Below are 16746 nucleotides of genomic sequence, written 5' to 3' on the forward strand. Positions count from 1 at the left end.
TATGGCAGAAACTAACACAACACTGTAAAAAAAACTTTTTAATTAAATTTAATAATAGAGAAAAAAGACAAAAATTCAGGGAAAGGGCCTCCTTGTATAATTTCTTAGGCTATTAGACTGGTATGTGTTGCTTTATAACTCAGATGCTGTTTACTTAAAGGGAGTTGTCTTCTGTTTCTTTGTTTTTCCTTCTTTGCCTATATTTTTTCAGTTTTATTTTAATTATATTTTGTGGTTCATGTTATTCCTTTTTATTTTTATAAAATTTTTTAGAAACTTATTGATTTTTGGCTGCTCTGGGTCTTCATTGGTACACATGGGCTTTCTCTAGTGTGGCTAGCGGAGGCTACTCTTTAGTTATGTTGTGCAGGCTTCTCATTGCCATGGCTTCTCTTGCTGCAGAGCATGGGCTCGAGGCTATGCAGGCTTCAGTCCTTGTGGTGCGTGGGCTTAGTTGCCCCGGGGCATGTGGAATCTTCTTGGACCAGAGACTGAACAGTGTCCCCAGGATTGGCAGGCAGATTCTTAAGCACTGGACCATCTGGTAAGTCCTATATGTTATTCTTGATTCTACCTATGATCTGAATCTTTGGTTTATTTTTCTTATCAGAAACGTTTCCTGTGTTCAATCCAGAGTGAGTGAGTTGTTTTTGTTGACTCTTATCTATTTTTCCTTGCCTTTTAAAGTTTCTTCTTTATAAAGTATTTTTCTACAAGTCCAAGCTCCTCATATAGAGCAGCTTTGCTTCTTTATAATTCTATGCTCACTTTATGTATGAAGAAACTACTCTGTATCCACTCTTGTGCTTTAGATAAAATGAGAGTACTCAAAGTCATGGCATAAGAGAAACAAGACTGATGTCTTTGTAAATCTCACAGATAATTATGAGGAAGAGAAACTATTGTTAGTGAGCCCAAGATGTGAAACTGGGTCCAATGGTGTCATATTATAGAGAGGCAGAGAGGCTGGTTTTCAACCAAAAAAGAGAAATGGAACACCTTCCTAAAGATGAGCTGCTTTGAAGTTAGTCTCTCAACCTCTGGGTAATGTTTGAGGTGTTTTGTGCAACGCACTTCTGTACAGTTAAGTTGTTGAAGTGAGTTTTCAAGTATCAACCAAATGATTGGAATGTTGTTGTTCAGTTTCTGAGTCATGTCCAACTCTTTGAGACCCCATGGACTGTAGCACACGAGGCTTCTCTGTCCTTCACCATCTCCGGGAGCTTGCTCAAACTAATGTCCATTGAGTCAGTCATGCCATCCAACCTTCTCATCCTCTGTCATCCCCCTCTCCTCCTGCCTTCAATCTTTCCCAGCATCAGGGTCTTTTCTAATGAGTCAGCTCTTTGCATCAGATAGCCAAAGTATTGGAGCTTCAGCTTCAGCATGAATCCTTCCAATGAATATTCAGGACTAATTTCCTTTAGGATTGACTGGTTGGATTTCCTTGCTGTCCAAGGTACTCTCAACAGGCTTCTCCAACACCACAATATCGGACTTTATTTTTACCACCAGACACATCCACAACTGGGCATTGTTTCCGCTTTAGCTCAACCTCTTCATTCCTTCTGGAGCTATTTCTCTGCTCTTCTCCAGTAGTATATTGGGCACCTACTGACCTGGGGAGTTCATCTTTCAGTGTCTTATCTTTTTGCATTTTTGTACTGTTCATGGGGTTCTCAAGGTAAGAATGCTGAAGTGGTTTGCCATTCTCTTCTCCAGTAATGGTTTGAATAGATGACCTTTAATTTATTCTCCAACATTAAGATTTGGTTTCTCAGCAATAATGGTTTTGTGTTTTGTTTTGTTTTTTGACTGCTCTGGGTCTTCCTTGCTACACATGGGCTTTCTCTGCTTGCGGAGAGTGGGGGTTACTCTGCAGTTATGGTGCGTGGGATTCTCATTGAGATGGCTTCTGTTATTGTAAAACACAGGCTCTAGGGTGCTCAGGCTTCAGTAGTTGTAGCTTGCAAGCTCTAGAGCACAGTCTCAATAGTTGTGGCACACAGGCTTAGTTGCCCCATGGCACATGGGATCTTCCTTGACGAAAGACTGAATAATGTTCCCTACATTGCAAGACAGATTCTTAACCACTGGACTAGCAGGGAAACCCCAGTGATGGTTTTTTAAATGGGCCCACCCATAATCTGGTGGCTCAAGCAATAAAGAATCTTCCTGCAATGCAGAAGACACAGGTTCAATCCCTGGGTTGGGAAGATCCCCTGGAAAAGGGAAAGGCTACCCACTCCAGTACTCTGGCCTGGAGAATTCCATGGACTGTATAGATCATGGTGGGGTCTCAAAGAGTCAGACATGACTGAGTGACTTTCACTTTCAAGGATGATGATCATGACAGCAGTGACTCAGTGATGGGCAAGGTGGGAGTCAGGACTGTTTTTTGCACACATTAGTGAAAAGTCAGAACAATCAAAACTCCAGTGAGAAGTTAAAGCCATGTCATGTCAAAATAGCTAAGTCAAAACATCTCACTTTGGCACATATGTTTCTTTCTTTTATGCCTTATTCAAGCAGTGGTAAGTAGTCCTAGCCCCAAATTGCTAACTGGTACTGATTCTTCAAGACTCAGTTTAGTCTTCACCTACTTTGGGAAGCTTCCCTGACTTCTCTCCTCACTACCAGGTGCTTTTACAGTACTTTACACATTATTCTATACTTATTATGAAGGGGATCAGAAGACCTCACCCCAAAATGTGTCACATTGGCATGGAGATTGTCTTGATTAGAAGGCAAATAAGCAGCACACTCAGAAAGAGCGCTTTGCCCTCCCTCTAATAAAAGTGAAATATAAATTTCCCTTTGTAAAGGTCATCCCCCTCCTATCTCTCATAGTGGGAGGAAGAAAAGCAACCATTACACGGCAGACAGAGTCAGCACCATCATGAATGTACACAAACAACCTTACTAAAATCACAATTGTCTTTTATCAGTTTTCCCCATATATTTAGTTTCCTGAAATCTACCACTCCTAGAGGCTTAAAATGCTTTTCCTTTATCTTGTCACTTCTCCACAGTTTATCACCTTTTGTTAAAATAGTATATAATCCCCTGTGTCTAAGCACCTCTTTGATCCATCATTTCTTTTCTATGAAGAGCCTCTATATATATAAAAATTGAAATATTAACAAGTGAAATGTATATGCCTTTTTTCCTGTTAATTTGACTTTTTATCAATTTAATTTGCAAGCTCCAGCTACTAAACCAAGAAAGAAGAGAAGTTTTTTCTTCCCCCACAAATGACATTGTCATTTATGTGCCCACCTTTGAAGCAGGAACTGTTTTATTCATCTTTATAAGCCCAGAACCTAGCTAAGGGAATGGCATATAGGAGACATTCAATACACATTGAATGACTGAATAAATAAATACACTAAGTCTGAAGGAACTTCAACATAGAAACTCCTATTCAACATTCTGACAGTCATTCAGTCTCTGCTAAAACATTAACAGTAATGGTCACTGGAGAAAATCACTCAATCATGGCAGCTGGTTCCACAACAAATTCGTGATCTCAAACTGCAGCAATATCCTAAAGGCAACCCCATAATATTAATACTACTATTGGCAGTTCTCAGTTTCCACAGCTGCTACTTCAAGTTTTTTGTCTTGTTTTGTTTTCAATAGTTATTCTAAAGTGCATCTAGAAGAATAAACAAATAATAATGAAAGAACAAGAAGGCAGGAAGGAAGAAAAAGAAAGAAGAAAGAAAGGGTTTCTAACAAGAGTAATAAGGTGAGACTTGGTCTATCAGCTATTCATGCATAAGATGAAAAATTAAAACACTATGGTATTGACATCAGAATAGATAGATAGATGAATGGAATAGAATAGAGTCAAAAGAAGAGCTCAAGCATATATAAGATTTAATAAATTTTAGTAGTACTATTTCTTATCAGTTAGTTAATCATGAACTAAAATTAGTTTATGATGTTGGAATAACTGCATAACTGTACTAAGTTATACTTCTATCATATACCATACACCAAAATAAATTCTAGACGTAAATGGAAATCAAAATCATAAAAATATAAGAAGAAATATAGGTAATTATTTATATAACCCAGGTCAAATGAGAGCTATTAGATATGACATTGATGACAGAAACTGCAAACAAAGCTAGTGGAGGTGATGAACAAAGCTAGTGGAGGTGATGGCATTCCAGCAGAGCTATTTCAAATCCTAAAAGATGATGCTGTTAGAGTGCTGCACTCAATATGCCAGCAAATTTGGAAAATTTATCAGTGGCCACAGAATTGGAAAAAGTCAATTTTCATTCCAATCCAAAGAAGGGCAATGCCAAAGAATGTTCAAACTACCACACAACTGCATTCTTTTCACATGCTAGCAAAGTAATGCTCAAAATCCTCCAAACTAGGCTTCAACAGTATGTGAACCGAGAACTTCCAGATGTACAACCTGCATACAGAAAAGGCAGAGGAACCTGAGATCAAATTGGCAACATCCTTTGGATCATAGAAAATACTAGAGAATTCCATAAGAACATCTATTTCCACTTCACTGACTATGCGCTAAAGCCTTTGACTATGTGGATCACAACAAACTTTGGAAAATTCTTAAAGAGATGGGAATAACAGACCACCTTACCTGCCTTCTGAAAAACCTGTATGCAGGTCAAGAAGCAACAGTTAGAACAGTTAGAACCAGACATGGAACAATGGACTGGTTCGAAATTGGAAAATGAGTATGTCAAGGCTATATATTATCACCCTGCTTATTTAACTTATATGCAGAGTACATCATGCAAAATGCCGGGCTGAATGAAGCACCGCTGGAATCAAGATTGTGAGGAGAAATATCAATAACCTCAGATATGCAGATGATACCACCCTTATGGCAGAAGAGGAACTAAAGAGCTTCTTGATGAAGGTAGAAGAGGAGAGTGAAAAAGCTGGCTTAAAACTCAACATTTAAAAAACTAAGATCATGGCATCTGATCCCATCATTTCATGGGAAATAGATGGGGAAACAATGGAAACAGTAACAGACTTTACTTTTTGGGGCTCCAAAAATTACTGCAGATGGTGACTGCAGCCATGAAATTAAAAGATGCTTGCTCCTTGGAAGAAAAGCAATGACAAACCTGGACAGTTTAAAAAGCAGGGGTTATTAAAAAGCAGGGATATTATTTTGCCTACAAAGTTCTGTATAATCAAAGCTGTGGTTTTTCCAGTGGTCATGTGCGGATATGAGAGCTAGACAATAAAACAGGCTGAGTGCTGAAGAATTGATGCCTTCAAATTGTGGTGTTGGCGAAGACTCTCGAGAGTCTCTTCAACAGCAAGGAAATCAAACCAGTCAATCCTAAAGGAAATCAACCCTGAATATTCACTGGAAGGACTGATGCTGAACCTGAAGCTCCAATACTTTGGCCACCTGGTACAAAGAGATGACTCACTGGAAAAGACCCTGATACTGGGCAATATTGAAAGCAGGAGGAGAAGGGAACAACAGAAGATGAGATGGATGGATGGCATCACCAACTCAATGGACATAAGTTTGCGCAAACTCCCAGAGATGGTGAAGGACAGGGAAGCCTGGCGTGTTGCTGCCCATGGGGTCATAAACAGTTGGACACTACTGAGCGACTGAACAACAAAGTAGAAACTGAAAGGAAAAAGATTGATTTTACGTTAAAAATTTTAAGCTTTCTATCAAAAAAATACAATAAATAAAGGTAAAGTTCAAATGTAAAGTTAAAGGATGAAAGAATAACATAAAACTGAAAGATGGTTAGTATCAGTACTGAATCTTTTCTTTTTTAATATTTATTTTTATTTATTATTTGGCTGCTCTGGGTCTTATTTGTGACATGTGGGTCTAGATCCCTCACCAGGGTTCAAACCCCGGCCCCCTGCATTGTGAGCATGGCGTCTTAGCCACTGGGCCATCAGGGAAGTCCCTGAATCTTTTCTTACAGAGAAATTGATAAAGACAAAACAGCCAATTTACCAATTAAACAAGGGCTTCCCTGGTGGCTCAGAGGTTAAAGCATCTGCCTGCGATGCGGGAGACTGGGTTTGATCCCTGGCTCAGGAAGATCCCCTGGAGAAGGAAATGGCAACCCACTCCAGTATTCTTGCCTGGAGAATCTCATGGACAGAGGAGCTTGGTGGGCTACAGTCCACGGGGTCACAAAGAGTTGGGCACGACTGAGCGACTTCACTTTCACTTTAGTTAAATAAATTCAATTTATTTATTTATCTATTTTTTTGGCTGCACTGCTCAACATGTGAGATCTTAGTTCCCTAACCAGGGATGGAACCTGTGCCCCCTGCAATGGAAACGAATCTTAACCACTGGACGGCCAGGGAAGTCCCTAAATAGACGCAATTTAAAACAATAAGATGCTATTTTGTGTCAATCATGTTGTTACTTTTAAATGCATAAAACCCATCATTGATGAGTGTGCAAGGAAATAGGCATTTTCTTACTTCTCTGATAGGACTGTAAACTGGTAAACTGTAATGGAAAACAACTTAACATCTTGTACATACAGATTAAAAATTGCCTACCTTTGGGAATTCTCTGGTGGTCCCGTGGTTAGGGCTCTGCACTTTTACTGCAGGAAGCACAGGTGTGATCCCTGGTCAAGAAGCTAAGATACAGCATGCTGCATGGCTTGGCCAAAAAAAAAAACAAAAAATTGCCTACCCATAACCCAGCAATTCGATATCTAGGAATTTTTTATAGGATTACTTTTGGTCATATGTAAGGAGTTACCTACTGAAATGTTCAGTACATCATTAATTTTAAAAGTGCAAGCAGTTTTAAATATCTAACAATTTGGTGTGTGTGTTAGTTGCTCAGTTGTGTGTGACTCTGCAACCCATGGACTGTAGCCCACCAGGCTCCTCCATCCCTGGGATTTCCCAGGTAAGAACGCTGGAGTGGGTTGCCGTTTCCTTCTCCAGGGGATCTTCCCAACCCAGGGACTGAACCCAGGTCTCCAACATTGTAAGCAGACTCTTTACCACCTGAGCCACCAGAGAAACAATACAGTTGTTGATTTTTATTTTATTATTATTATTTTAAAATTTTACTTCAGATCCATGCCACCTGCAGTGGAAGCACAGAGTCCTAACAATCAGACTGCCAGGGAAGTCCTAGTTGATCTTTAAAGTATATAAGCCTAGAGATTGAAATGTTATACTATATTACATTGGTATAAAAAGAGTATTCCTAAGTAAAAAAAATTTTTTTCATCATTGCATCCAATAAAAAATGGCAAAAGACTTGAATAAAAAAGTCTTCTGCCATTTTTCTCCAAAAAATTTGTAAATGGCTAATAATCACATGAAAATGATGTCAAGCATCATTAGTCATTAGGCAGTCAGTTCAGTCGCTCAGTTCTGTCTGACTCCTTGCGACCCCATGAATCACAGCACGCCAGGCCTCCCTGTCCATCACCATCTCCCGGAGTTCACTCAAACTCATGTCCATCGAGTCGGTGATGTCATCCAGCCATCTTATCCTCTGTCGTCTCCTTCTCCTCCTGCCCCCAATCCCTCCCAGCATCAGGGTCTTTTCCAGTGAGTCAACTCTTTGCATGAGGTGGCCAAAGTATTGAAGTTTCAGTTTCAGCATCAGTCTTTCCAATGAACACCCAGGACTGATCTCCTTTAGGATGGACTGGTTGGATCTCCTTGCAGTCCAAGGGACTCTCAAGAGTCTTCTCCAACACCACAGTTCAAAAGCATCAATTCTTCGGCGCTCAGCTTTCTTCACAGTCCAACTCTCACATTCATACATGACCACTGGAAAAACCATAGCCTTGACTAGACGGACCTTTGTTGGCAAAGTAATGTCTCTGCTTTTTAATATGCTATCTAGGTTGGTCATAACTTTCCTTCCAAGGAGTAAGCGTCTTTTAATTTCATGGCTGCAATCACCATCTGCAGTGATTTTGGAGCCCCCCAAAATAACGTCTGACACTGTTTCCACTGTTTCCCCATCTATTTCCCATGAAGTGATGGGACCAGATGCCATGATCTTTGTTTTCTGAATGTTGAGCTTTCAGCCAACTTTTTCACTCTCCTCTTACACTTTCATCAAGAGGCTATTTAGTTCCTCTTCACTTTCTGCCATAAGCGTGGTGTCATCTGCATATCTGAGGTTATTGATATTTCTCCCAGCAATCTTGATTCCAGCTTGTGTGTCTTCCAGTCCAGCGTTTCTCATGATGTACTCTGCATAGAAGTTAAATAAGCAGGGTGACAATATATAGCCTTGACACACTCCTTTTCCTATTTGAAACCAGCCTGTTGTTCCATGTCGTTTTAACTGTTGATTCCTGACCTGCATATAGGTTTCTCAAGAGGCAGGTCAGGTGGTCTGGTATTCCCATCTCTTTCAGAATTTTCCACAGTTTGTTGTGATCCACACAGTCAAAGGCTTTGGTATAGTCAATAAAGCAGAAATAGATGTTTTTCTGGAACTCTCTTGCTTTTTCCATGATCCAGCGGATGTTGGCAATTTGATCTCTGGTTCCTCTGCCTTTTCTAAAACCAGCTTGAACATCAGGAAGTTCACGGTTCATGTATTGCTGAAGCCTGGCTTGGAGAATATTGAGCATTACTTTACTAGCATGTGAGATGAGTGCAACTGTGCGGTAGTTTGAGCATTCTTTGGCGTTGCCTTTCTTTGGGATTGGAATGAAAACTGACCTTTTCCAGTCCTGTGGCCACTGCTGAGTTTTCCAAATTTGCTGGCATCTTGAGTGCAGCACTTTCACAGCATCATCTGTCAGGATTTGAAAGAGCTCCACTGGAATTCCATCACCTCCACTAGCTTTGTTCATAATGATGCTTTCTAAGGCCCACTTGACTTCACATTCCAGGATGTCTGGCTCTAGATGAGTAATCACACCATGGTGATTACCTGGGTCATGAAGATCTTTTTTGTACAGTTCTTCTGTGTATTCTTGCCACTTCTTCTTAATATCTTCAGCTGCTGTTAGGTCCATACCATTTCTGTCCTTTATCAAGCCCATCTTTGCATGAAATGTTCCCTTGGTATCTCTAATTTTCTTGAAGAGATCGCTAGTCTTTCCCATTCTGTTCTTTTCCTCTATTTCTTTGCATTGATCGCTAAAGAAGGCTTTCTTATCTCTTCTTGCTGTTCTTTGGAACTCTGCATTCAGATGCTTATATCTTTCCTTTTCTCCTTTGCTTTTCACCTCTCTTCTTTTCACAGCTATTTGTAAGGCCTCCCCAGACAGCCATTTTGCTTTTTTTGCATTTCTTTTCCATGGGGATGGTCTTGATCCCTGTCTTCTGTACAATGTCACGAACCTCTTTCCATAGTTCATCAGGCACTCTATCAGATCTAGGCCCTTAAATCTATTTCTCACTTCCACTGAATAATCATAAAGGATTTGATTTAGGTCATACCTGAATGGTCTAGCGGTTTTCCCTACTTTCTTCAATTTAAGTCTGAATTTGGTAATAAAGAGTTCATGATCTGAGCCACAGTCAGCTCCTGGTGTTGTTTTTGTTGACTGTATAGAGCTTCTCCATCTTTGGCTGCAAAGAATATAATCAGTCTGATTTGGGTATTGACCATCTGGTGATGTCCATGTGTAGAGTTTTCTCTTCTGTTGTTGGAAGAGGGTGTTTGTTATGACCAGTGCATTTTCTTGGCAAAACTCTATTAGTCTTTGCCCTGCTTCATTCCATATTCCAAGGCCAAATTTGCCTGTTACTCCATATCCAAAGGGCAGCGGCCAAGAGGAGTTACCCCGCATCCAAGGTCAGGGGCAGCAGCCAAGAGTGCCAGGCTGCGATGGCGCAAGAACGGCCGAGAGGAGCTACCCTGCATCTGAGGTCAGGGGTGTTGGCTGGGAGGAGCCACCCCACGTCCAAAGAGCAGTGGCTGCACGGGCGCAGGAGAGCCTAGAGGAGCTATCCCATGTTGAAGGTCAGGAAGGGCAGCGGTGAGGAGATACCCCTCATCCAAGGTAAGGAGCACTGGCTGCGCTTTGCTGGAGCAGCCGTGAAGAGATATCCCACGCCCAAGGTAAGAGAAACCCAAGTAAGATGGTAGGTGCTGCAAGAGGGCATCAGAGGGCAGACACACTGAAACCATACTCACAGAAAACTAGTCAATCTAATCACACTAGGACCACAGCCTTGTCTAACTCAATGAAACTAAGCCATGCCTGTGGGGCAACCCAAGACGGGTGGTCATGGTGCAGAGGTCTGACAGAATGCGGTCCACTGGAGAAGGGAATGGCAAACCACTTCAGTATTCCTGCCTTGAGAACCCCATGAACAGTATGAAAAAAGCAAAATGATAGGATACTGAAAGAGGAACTCAGTAGGTGCCCAATATGCTACTGGAGATCAGTGGAGAAATAACTCCAGAAAGAATGAAGGGATGGAGCCAAAGGAAAAACAATACTCAGGTGTGGATGTGACTGGTGATAGAAGCAAGGTCCGATGCTGTAAAGAGCAATATTGCATAGAAACCTGGAATGTCAGGTCCATGAATCAAAGCAAATTGGAAGTGGTCAAACAGGAGATGGCAAGAGTGAACGTTGACATTCTAGGAATCAGCAAACTAAAATGGACTGGAATGGGTGAATTTAACTCAGATGACCATTATATTTACTACTGCGGGCAGGAATCCCTCAGAAGAAATGGAATAGCCATCATGGTCAACAAAAGAGTCCAAAATGCAGTACTTGGATGCAATCTCAAAAACGACAGAATGATCTGTTTTTTTCCAAGGCAAACCATTCAATATCACGGTAATCCAAGTCTATGCCCCAACCAGTAACACTGAAGAAGCTGAAGTTGAATGGTTCTATGAAGACCTACAAGACCTTTTAGAACTAACAACCCCAAAATATGTCCTTTTCATTATAGGGGACTGGAATGCAAAAGTAGGAAGTCAAGAAACACAGTCATTAGGGAAATACAATTCAAAATGGCAATGAAGTACTACTCTACTGCTTCACACCTACTAGGAGAGCTATAAGAACAACAGCAACAAACGGAAAATAACAAGTGTGGGCAAAGATGTGGAGGAATTGGACCTCTCATGTATTGCTGGTAGGAGCATAAATGCTGCTTTGGAAAATAGGTTGGCATTTCCTCAATAGGTGAGACATAGAATTACTATACAAGCCAGCAATTCTTATGCATTTACTAAGCAGGTGTTCAAACAAAGATTTAGATATAAATATTCATAGAGAAAGGATGGAAACAACTCAGATGACCATCAACTGATAAATGAATATATAAGATGTGGTATATCCTTATAATGGAACACTTCTTATTCCACTATGCTACAACATGGATGAACCCTGCAAATACTGTACTAAGTGAAAGAAGCCAGACACAAAAGGCCACATATTGTGTGATTCCATTTATCAGAAATAGCTAGAATAGGCAAATCCACGGAAACAAAAGGCATATTAATGGTTGCCATGGGCTAGGAAGAAAGAATGGGACAAGGCTGCAAAATGGCTATGGGGTTTCCTTTTGTGATGCTGAAAGTGTTCTGGTACTAGATAGTGGTAATGATTGCAGAACACTGTGAGTGTATTAAATGCCACTGAATTGTATACTTTAAAATAGTTAAAATAGTGAAGTGTATGTTATGTGAATTTTACCACAATAAAAAAATGCACATTACAAAACAGTAGGTATAGTTTTTATTTTTCTGAAGTATATGCATATGAAAAAAATGTGTAGAAAGATAGGGACTCCTCCGGTGGTCCAGTGGTTGAGAATTGCCTTCCAGTGCAGGGGATACAGGTCTGATCCCTAAACAGTTTCTGATCAGTCTCTCTCAGTCTTGCCTAACTCTTTGCGACTCCATGGAGCCTGCCAGGCTCCTCTGTCCTTCACTATCTCCCTGAGATTGCTCAAACTTATGTCCATTGAGTTGGTGATGCCATCCAACCATCTCATCCTCTGTCACCCCCTTCCCCTCCTGCCCTCAATCTTTCCCAGCATCAGGGTCTTTTCCAATGAGTCAGCTCTTCACATTAGATGGCCAAAGTATTGGAGCTTCAGCTTCAGCATCAGTCCTCTCAAGGAATATTCAGGGTTGATTTCCCTTAGGATTGGCTGGTTTGATCTCCTTGTAGTCCAAGCGACTCTCAAGAGTCTTCTCCAGGCCTATGGTTCAAAAACATCAGTTCTTCAGCACTCAGCCTTCCTTATTATCCAGCTCATATCTATACATGACTACTGGAAAAACCATAGCTTATACACACACAAACACCCATATGTATATATAAGACCTCCATAATCTGGGTTTAAAATATTATTTTAAAGTTTTCCTGGAGGATACAAGAGCATCGTGTAGTGTGAGAAGCTCCCTTTGTCTCACACCTTCAGTTTACAACTAGTAAAACATCCCTGACTCAAGAAAAGCTCCCTACCCAACACACCAGGATGCTAGAGAGATCCATACATCTGTACATGTGAAGGTGGGTGGATTGGAACACAGAGGAGGTGGAAGGTGGGGAAAGAGCAGAGGCAGTGCCCAGGATCCCAGCCCCTTGGTCACAGCAGCCGACCCCAGCAAACAGCGGAGCAGGAGGAGGGGTAGCAGACACAACTTCAGCATCTCTGCTGAACAGGAAACAGGGCAGCGGCACTGGTGGGCCGAGACAGTCCCTCCAACTGTGGTGACGCCTACAACTCCCCGTGCTCCCCTGCCCTTGGCTACTGCAGCAGTTACTGCAAACCAGACAACCCCAGACACGGTGGAGACAATGCCTGACCCCGGCTCCCCCAGCTCTCCCACTCCTCTCTCATCACAGTGGCAATGTTTGCAAACCAGACAACTTTGGACAAAACAAAGGTTCCCGCCGTCCCAGTGCCCCTGGTGGTGACACCAGTAACACCAGTGTTGCCAGCAGCACCAAGGCACTAGGAACCCCAGAGGCACAGGCAGCTATGACAAGGGCAGCAGCGACACCTTTGGCAAAAGTAATGGAAGATGGAACGTGCTAATTCTCAAATCTAGGCAGCAGCGCTGGTAAGAGAAACCAAAAACTTGTGCTATAGCACCACCTACCGATAAGCAAAAGAAAGGCCTTCTAGTGACTAGTCTGTTAAATTGTTAAAAGTAAACAAAACTACTTAAATAAGAAAAGTGTTCACTATTTCAAATGTGCTGGCAGAGGATCGGTTCATCTTGCATCATAAAAAGACATGATAACACAGTATCAAAAAAAGAAAGTGACAAGTCCACAGAACTGAACAAAATTATAGAAGCCTTCTAATCCAACTGTTAAAGAATTAAAAAATAGCTGTCATGAAGAAATTAAATGAGCTACAAGAAAATACAGAAGACAGCTCAATGACCTCGGGAATAGAATCAAGGAACAGAAGGAATATTTTACCGAAGAGAATGAAACTCTAAAAAAGAACCAAGTAGAAATTGTGGAGATGAAGAGCTCAATAAATGAGATGAAGAATGCATTAGAAAGCACTGAAAACAGCAAAGGCCCTATAGAAGAGATAATTCAGACTCAAAGATGGAAATCTAGAAATGACTCATGTAGAAGAGGAGATAATAAAACTAAGTTTTGTTTTGTTTTCAATGAACAAACTATGAGAACTATCTACATTAGGAAAGGCAACATAAAGATAATGGGTATCCCAGAAGAAAGGAGGAAGAGGGAGCAAAGAACTTTTAAAGAAATAATAACAGAATTTTCCAAACCTGGGGAAGGAAATGGATGTATACATTCATGAAGGTAGTATAACATCTAATTATATCAGTGCAGAAAAACCTTTTCCAAGACATATTATATTAAAGCTGTCAAAAGTCAGTGACAAAGAAAAAATTTAAAAGACATCGAGGGAAAAAAGAGTTACCTACAAAGGTACCTCAATAGGCTGTCAGCATATTTCTCAGTAAAACCTCTACAGGCTGTAAGACAGCAAAATGACATACTCAAAATACTGAAAGATGGAAACTTTCAGCCAATAATAACTTCAGCAAAGTTATTATTCAGATATGAAGGAGGAATAAAGGCTTTCCTGGACCAACGAAAGCTGAGAGAGGTCATCACAACTAGATCTATTTACAAGGAATGTTGAAGGGAGCTTTTAAACCTGAAACAAAAAGACAAAAGTACACAAAACTTTGAGTAAGGTGATGAATAGACAGAATCAGAAAAATGAGAACTCTGTATCAGAATACTGTTAAACAATACAGTATAAAGTTTAAAGGGTGAAAAGTATTTAAAATAACTATAGCTTCTTCAATTTGGTAATGAATTCATGATATAAAGGAGGATAATTTGTGACAATAAGAACATGGAAGGAGTGGCAGTGCCAGGCCACAAGGAAAAAAAAAAAAGAACATGGAAGGGAAGAAGAAAAAGACAAACCTATATAGACACATGAAGACAAGATGCTATCACCAGAAAAAGAAACTATAGTCCTAAAAAGGACTATTTTATCTATGAGATATTTTATACAAACCTCATGGTAACTGCCCCCCCACACACAAAATTGGAGCAGAGACATGAAACATGAACAAGAGGAAACAGAAAAACATCATAGAAAACCACCAAACCAAAATAACAGACAGAAACACAAGGGAAAAGAAACAATGGAGATAAAGAGGAACTAGAAAACAGAAGATTAAATGACAGGACTAAGTCCTCATCTATCAATACTCACCTTAAATGCAAATGGATTGAATTCACTAAGTAAAGGATACAGAGGGGCTGGATGGATTAAAAAACAAGACCCAACTATACACTGCCTTTGGGAGACTAAGCTCTAAAGACCAACATAGGTTCAAAGTGGATGGAAGATGATACACCAATCAAATGGCAGCCAAAATAAAGCAGGTACAACCACTACTCATATCAGATAAAATAGACTTTAAGAAAATAAAGTAATAAGAGACAAAGATGTACCTAATGACAAAGGGGACAATCCTTCAAGAAGATAAAACATTTATTAGTATAGATGGAACTAATACATATGCAATTATTAATAGACCTATAAAGAGAAATTGACAGCAGCACAATAATAGTTGGGAACTTCAACATCCCACTCCATCAATGCATAGATTATCCAGACAGAAATTCAACGAGAAAACATCAGTCTTAAATCAGGTGAACTTAATAGATTTATGCAGAAGGCCCCGTTCAAGAGCAATAGAATACACATTCTTCTCAAGTGCACATAGAATATTTTCAAGGATATAGACTAGATGCTGGGACACGAAACAGCTTTCAGTAAATTTAAGAAGCCTGAAATCACATCAAACATTTTTTCCATACATAACAATGTGAAACTAGAAATCAGTTACAAGAAAAAAGCTGGGAAAAATATGTGGAAATGAACAACATGTTACTGGAAAACAATTGAGTCAATGAAGAAATAAAAGGAGAAATATTAAAAAAACCTGAAGACAAAAATGATGACATACCAAAATCTATGGGATGCAGCAAAAGCAGTGCTAGAAGGAAAATTTATGGCAACATAAGCCTAACCTCAAGAAACAAGAAAAATCTCAACTAAACAACTTAACCTTATATTTAAACTTTGGAAGCAATGATGCTAAAGCTGAAACTCCTGTACTTTGGCCACCTCATGCAAAGAGTTGACTCATTGGAAAAGACTCTGATGCTGGGAGGGATTGGGGGCAGGGGGAGAAGGGGATGACAGAGGATGAGATGGCTGGATGGCATCACCAACTCGATGGATGTGAGTCTGAGTGAACTCCGGGAGTTGGTGATGAACAGGGAGGCCTGGCGTGCTTCGATTCATGGGGTCGCACAGAGTCAGACACGACGGAGCGACTGAACTGAACTGAACTGAACTGAGAAAAGAACAAATGAAGCCCGCAGAAGGAAATAATAAAAATCAGAGTGGAATTAAATGAAATAGAGACTAAAAAGATATCAGAAAAAATCAATGAAGCTAAGAGTTGGTTCTTCGAAAAGATAAAAAAGAAAGACAAAATTAGAAATGAAGGAAGAGAAATTATAACAGAAATGACAGAAATACAAAGGATTATAAGAGAATGCTATGAACAACTATACAACAACAAATTGGATAATCTAAAAGATAGGTAAATTCTTTGAGTATAAAATCATACAACCAAGACTGAATTATCAAGAAATAGAAAATCTGAATAGATTGATCTCTAGTAATGAGATTGAAACAGTAATAAAAACCTCCCAAAAAACAAAAGTCTAAGACAAGATGGCTTCTCTGGTGAATTCTACCAAACATTCAAAGGATATTTAATACCAATCCTCAAGCTATTCCAAAAAAATTGAAGAGGAGGCAATGCTTCCTAACTTGTTTTACGAAATTCCAAAAAAATTGAAGAGGAGGCAATGCTTCCTAACTTGTTTTACGAAATGATTATGCCAATACCTAAACCAGAAAAGAGCACCACAAAAAAAGGAAATTACAGGTCAGTATCACTGATGAATATAGATGCAAAAATCCTCAACAAAATATTAGCTAACCAAGTACAATAGTATATTTAAGTTATCACACACCATGATCATGCTTCGCTGGTGGATCAGCTGGTAAAAAATCCTCCTGCAATGCAGGAGACCTTGGTTCAATCCCTGGGTCAGGAAGATCCCTTGGAGAAGGGGTAGGCTACCCACTCCAGTCTTCTTGGGCTTCCCTGGTGGTTCAGATGGTAAAGAGTCTGCCTGCAATGCGGGAGACCTGGCTTTATTCCCTGGGTTGGGACAATCCCCT

The sequence above is a fragment of the Capra hircus genome, chromosome 10 (genome assembly GCF_001704415.2).
Source record: "Capra hircus breed San Clemente chromosome 10, ASM170441v1, whole genome shotgun sequence".
Lineage (NCBI taxonomy): Eukaryota > Metazoa > Chordata > Mammalia > Artiodactyla > Bovidae > Capra > Capra hircus.